Raw genomic sequence first — 5,624 nt, forward strand, 5'->3', positions numbered from 1 at the left:
AAACTTTCGGCCAGGGCGCACGGGCGGCGGGGTCGGTGCCCGGTCCGGCCCGCGTGGCGGCGGCGCGCGGGGCGGAGAGGCTGGGCGTGTGCAAGCGGGGTGCGCGGGTGCGTGCGGCTGTGGGTGGGGTGATGTACCTGCGGGCCAGGTCGGGGTGGGATGCCCTGTGTGTGGATGCGGAAAGTGGGGCGTGGAGTGTCGCGTGGCGGCCGCGGGGCGAGGGAGGGAGAGAGGGAGGGAGGGACGCGGCGTGGTGTGGAGTTGAGGTGTGAAGGGCCGGAGAGGTGTCTAGTTGTGCGTGCCGAGGCTGCGGCGCTGCGAGGGGGTGGGGAGTGTGTGTGGCGAGGGGCGCCGGGGAGGGCCTCAAGATGGAAGTGCGGAGACGGAGCGGCACGGTGCGGTGGTGCAGGCAGTGAGCTGTAGGGCCGAGCCCTTTGCTCGGTGTGCGGGGAGTGGCAGGTGTGCGGGGCTTTGGGTAGGCTGCCTGTACCTGAAAGGCCTGGTGCCCTGGGGCTGTGGAGGGGCGGCAAAGTGGCCTTGTCCTCCCACCCCCACCCTTGGGGAGTCTCCTGGTTAGGCCCTTTCCCCCAAAGGGGGCTCCCTGATAGGAGGGGACCTGCTCCTTCAACTCACTGCCAGCCCTGACAGCCAGGTTCAAGGAAGATGGGGTGTTGGGAGGTGAGCTGTGAACCAGCGTTGACAGCCTGCTCCCTAAATGCCAAACACCCACAGATTTCCACTCAGAAGAGGGGGAGACCCTGCTGTCCTCTGGAAAGTTCTTTGGCCCAACTTCCATCTCCCTCACATCGTAGGAGGCGGTCCTTTCCCTTCAGCCCTCCCCGCACCCCACCCCACCCCATGTCCCGTTCCCACCCCTCCCCACCGCACTGGGTGGCAATTGGAGTTTCCGATGGCCCTTTGCACCTCCTGGCGGGCCGCACCACCTGCGTTCACTCCGCAGGCCCTGCCCCTGGGTGAAGCGCTTCCGCAGCAAACTCTCCCTGTTCCTCCCGGAGTATCTCGGGGGACCAGCCGAGCAGGAGAGGGGGAGAGGGGGCGGGAAGGAGAGCTCGATTCTCAGCTGTCAGCAAAGGCAGCATTGATCTGCTGAGTGCCAGTGGGGGAGGGCAGGAGGGCGGCAGGGTTTGGCAGGGAGGGAGGGGGCTGCGTGGCATGGGACCAGGCGCCTACCCCCACAGTGACCCTTAACCGCCTGCCTGGCGAGGGCTGCCTTCTGGGGGCTGACCCAGATGGCCAAAGCAGCTCTTGGCTCTGGGTGCACCCAGAGACAGAGCCTGGTGCCTTCGGTAGGTGATGTCCCACCTCTGGACTGGCAGCTGGGAGCCCAGGGCCTGGTTCTGTGTGCTGGATTAACCCAGAATCTCCCTGAGCTGAGGCAGAAGCCCCCAGGTGTGTGGCGCTCCCCCAGCCCCCACCCCCTATTCTGAGACTGTGGGACTGCCTGCCTGGGCCTTGTCAATCAGGAGTCTGGAGGGGCATATTAGAGGTCTGGTGCAAGGGTATGTCCAAAGTCCCGCCTACAAAGTGGTCATGTCTTGGGGGTCTTTCTGAGGTCCCTCTTGTGTGGAACAGAACTGAAACTAAGCTGCCCTTATCAGCCCCATCCCCCAGCATGCCTGAAATTGGGTCTGTTCTGGGAAATTTGACCCTCTAGCATAGCTTCTGCCCTGGACCCTGAGTCACTGTTCCAGGGAGCCCCCATCCCACCCCGTGGAGGGGTGAGGGTCTTGAGGAATGAGGGTCTGTACTCGTTTCCAACTCCAGTTCCAGATCATTCCCTCAAGGACAGCGAGGAAAGGGACTGTGGTTGCAGCTAGAAGGATGAGAGTTGGATCCCGGTGGCCATTTCTCCTGCAGGTGTGTGTTACGGAGGGGCAGACCGACTGCTTTTTAAAATGAAGAGGAGCTCTTCCCCAGTGGCAAGGGATGGAGATGGTTAAGTTGGTGTGTGGGAGAGCGAAGAAGACAGAGGAGAAAGGGCAATTCAGAGAGGACAGGTGGCAATGTAAGGGTCACTCAGCGGCCTCCCTGCCCCATCTGGATTCCCAGGACATGACTGGCAGGGTGGACTCTCCCCACCGCAGCCTTTAGTGACTAAGACACTTTTCTAAGCAAACAGCTGTCTTCAGTCCAGCTCTTCCACTGGAGTGTGTGTGTGTGGGGGTGTTTACTGTGGTTCCCCACCCTCTTCTTCCTCTCTCCCCCACCTGTTCCCTCCACCCCACCCTCAGCGGCTTCCTTCCCACCCACGGCTCCCTCTCTGCTAGCTAGCACCACCATGTCCCCACAGCACTGACTGGGCGAGGCCCTGCCCCACTCTCTCCATGGAGAAGAGGGCAGGGCTCCCGGACTTCTTGTAATTCATCTCTGTCACCCGCATCCATCAATGGAGAGAGTATTGATTGAGAGGAAGGGGACAGGGAGAGCACTCCCATTTGCCAAGTATCCACTGTGTGCCAACCCTGCCTCCTCCGGGAGAGAAAGCAACCCTCCTTGTGTGAGAACCCTGAGCTGAGAGGGTGGGTGCACAGCCAGTCCACGACCTCCGAACTATCTCCTCTGTCTGACACTCACCACTGCCATGGGCTAGGAGGACCCCTAGATGGTCCAGTCCTTGATCACTAGGGCCCACTCCTGCCAGGAAGGGAGGATCCCAAGGTCCAACAGGAGTAAGGTCTGGAAGGGGAACGGGCTGGGGCCAGGCTCCATCTGTCAACGACTCTCAGTCTGACCTTGGGTCAACAAGGGCTCAGATTCCTTTTCTGGAATGGGAGGAGGTGGCTGATATCCACAATCTTCCTCCGTCATTAGCGACAGAATCCCTTGTATGGACCCCAAGGTGTAAAAAGCACCGGAGCAGGGACACATGGCTAGCATTGGGGCAGAGGCCAGGGCCCTGGACCTCTTCCCTCCCGGCATCCCAGAAGTCTGCTCCCTCTTCACTCTCTAGTGGTTTTCTCCGATGCAAGGGCTACTAGAGGTCGGAGATCAGGGCAAACTTGGCACAATCAATGAGAGAGGGTATCTTCTTAGGGACAAGGGTGGGGCCTGAGCTGAGCTGTGGAGGGTGAGGAGGACTTGGAAAAGTGGAGAACAGTGAGCGATGCCTGCTGCTCTTATTAAGGAAGAAGGCTGGTGACTCGACAGAGAAGCTCATGGCTGTGAGTTGAAAGGCCGGCAGTTCAAACCAGCCAATACTAGGTCCTGTGCAGGAAACTTTCTTGCATTGTATCCTTCAGCATCACAACAGCCCTATGGGCTGGTCCTGCTCACGCCCCTATTTTATAGACAAGAAGCCGGGGCTCAGAAGAAATGGGCCCAGCATCATCCTTAGCTCCTGTGTTATAGCCCATCGGTTCCCAAACTGATTTGGCCTACGGTCCCCTGTTACGGGAGTCCTGGCAGTATAGTGGGTCTGTGTTGTGCTTCTAACCACAAAGTCTGCTGTTTGAAAGCACTGTGGGAGAAAGATGAGGCGATCTACCCCCGGAGAGAAGTCCAGTCCCAGAAACACACGGAGGGAGTGCTACACTGTCTGGGGTCACTACGAGTTAGGAGTAGGCTCAATGGCAATGAGGTTTTTGAATGACCCCTTTTTCAGAAAGAAAGTTATTCAGCGCCCTCCTGACTATGAAAACCTTGCTTACTGTAGTCCACAATAGGATACACCACAGGATGAAGTGTAGGTATCTGCTTTTGCTGTGCTCCTGGGTGGGCTGGTGCCCCCCACCTAGGAAACACTTTGGGAAACTTTAGCATGAGTGTCTGTGTGTATATATATATATCTGTGTGTGTCTATCTCTGTGTGTATACCGTGTGTGTGTGTGTGTGTGTGTGTGTGTGTGTGTGTGTGTGTGTGTGTCAAAGAGGAGGATGCTAGCATGTGGGGAGGAAGAACAAAGATGGTAGACAGGGGTCATTGTAAACAAGTCCGCAGGGTCGTTTGGCATGCCAGGAAGCAGGGAGTCTGGCCGGGGCTGGAGTTGGGCATGCTATAGAGGATCCCTAAGATAGCACTCAGAGGGGTGACACATAGGAGGCCCGGTGCCCAGGGAGGGTGACAGCACCAAGGGCAGAGAGATCACTGAACTCCAAGCCACAGCTGAACTCCCAGTTCTACCTCTAGACCACCTGGGGACCTCGTCAAGCAAGCCACACCAGATCTCCCCCTTTACCTGGTTACTGTCTTGAATGCAAAGTGCTTGAAACAGTACCAGCAGCTGTGAGAACAAGAACCAGTGATCATACTGTTCTTTGGGTGCATGTCAGAAGTGGCAGGGTGAAGGGGAGAAGCAGTGGCAATAGTGCCTCACTCGAGCATCCCCCACCCCCACCCCCCAACTGGGAAGGCTCCGAGGAGGGAGCTGGAGTGAAGGGTGCTCACGCACTGTTAACCCACCTCCACCACAAACAGGAGGTGGCAAAATCGGAGCCAGAGAAGGCCTGCTTCCTTTCCTCCCATGTAGCTCAGAAAGGATGAGCCTGGGCCATGAAGCAGGTGAAAGGTGCTGAAGGGACTCGGGAGTGTCTCTGATCTGGGTGTGCCACTGGGCTGTCCCCAGCTTAGGGCCAGCTCAAAGCTACAGGAAGTGGGGAAGGAACAGCATTGCTAAGCTCAGTGAAAGTGGACCCCTACTGATCCTAAGGGTTGGAGGAGGAAGGGCTGTGGGAATGAAGGTCAAAGCAACCCCTCCTCATGATGCTCCGCCATCTTCAGGCGTCTTCCTCCTGAACCCCAGTTCCTGGAAGACCAAGCCAGAGGTCTTGTTGGTAGACTCCGTGATCTTGGCGAGAGCCGCTGGGTGGCTGGGGTTGGTTGGGAATTAAGGAAGCCAAACGCTTTGGGTTGTTGAGTGTGTAGTGGGAAAGAGCTTCCATGTTCCCACTCCCCTATAGGAGAAACGTGAATGGGAGCTCAGGAGAAGAGAAAGTAGGAGTAGGAGGGACTCAAGACTGAGTGGCAGGGAAGGGGGCTCAGAAGAGAAACGAGACTTGGTATCAGGGATGGAAGTTTGGAAGGAAAAGAAGGACTTAAAAGAGAAGCTGGGGGCTCACAAATGGGGACGGAGACTCAGGGAGCCAATGGGGGCTTCCAGGTCAAACTTGGTCACGTCTTGAAATATTAGAGGTGTAAGATAAATTCTGGGGTCCCTCCAGCCCCAAATTAAAAAAACATACCCAAGTTCAAAAACGAAACAGCAATCTCCAAGGGCCAGAAATGAGAGCGTACTCACCTGGTGGTGAGTACAAACTGGAGCTGCGCCTCTGAGGGGCCTGGGGTTCCAGCAGGATGGCCCAGGAGACTGCAGACCCCATGAATAGCAGGGGCTACAGTAGGCTCCCTGCTTACACCTGCAGCCTGGGAAAGCACTGCCTGCCAGGAACAGGATTAAATATCTGTGCCTGCTAGCCACCTGTCCCCAGCTTGAGGTAGAAAGAGGACCCTTGAGAGTGTGGCACCTCAAGCCTGTCCACATGGGATGTGGGGCCAGGATTTGATATCCAGGCCTTGTAAAAATCCCAAGCCACGACACTAATCTGAAAGCGGGTTTGGAGTGGGTATGCGTCCAAATAGCCTGGGAATCTAGGAACTGAGAAATCAA

The sequence above is a fragment of the Echinops telfairi genome, unplaced genomic scaffold, assembly GCF_000313985.2.
Source record: "Echinops telfairi isolate 266 unplaced genomic scaffold, ASM31398v2 ScPeMD7_7457;HRSCAF=8495, whole genome shotgun sequence".
NCBI lineage: Eukaryota > Metazoa > Chordata > Mammalia > Afrosoricida > Tenrecidae > Echinops > Echinops telfairi.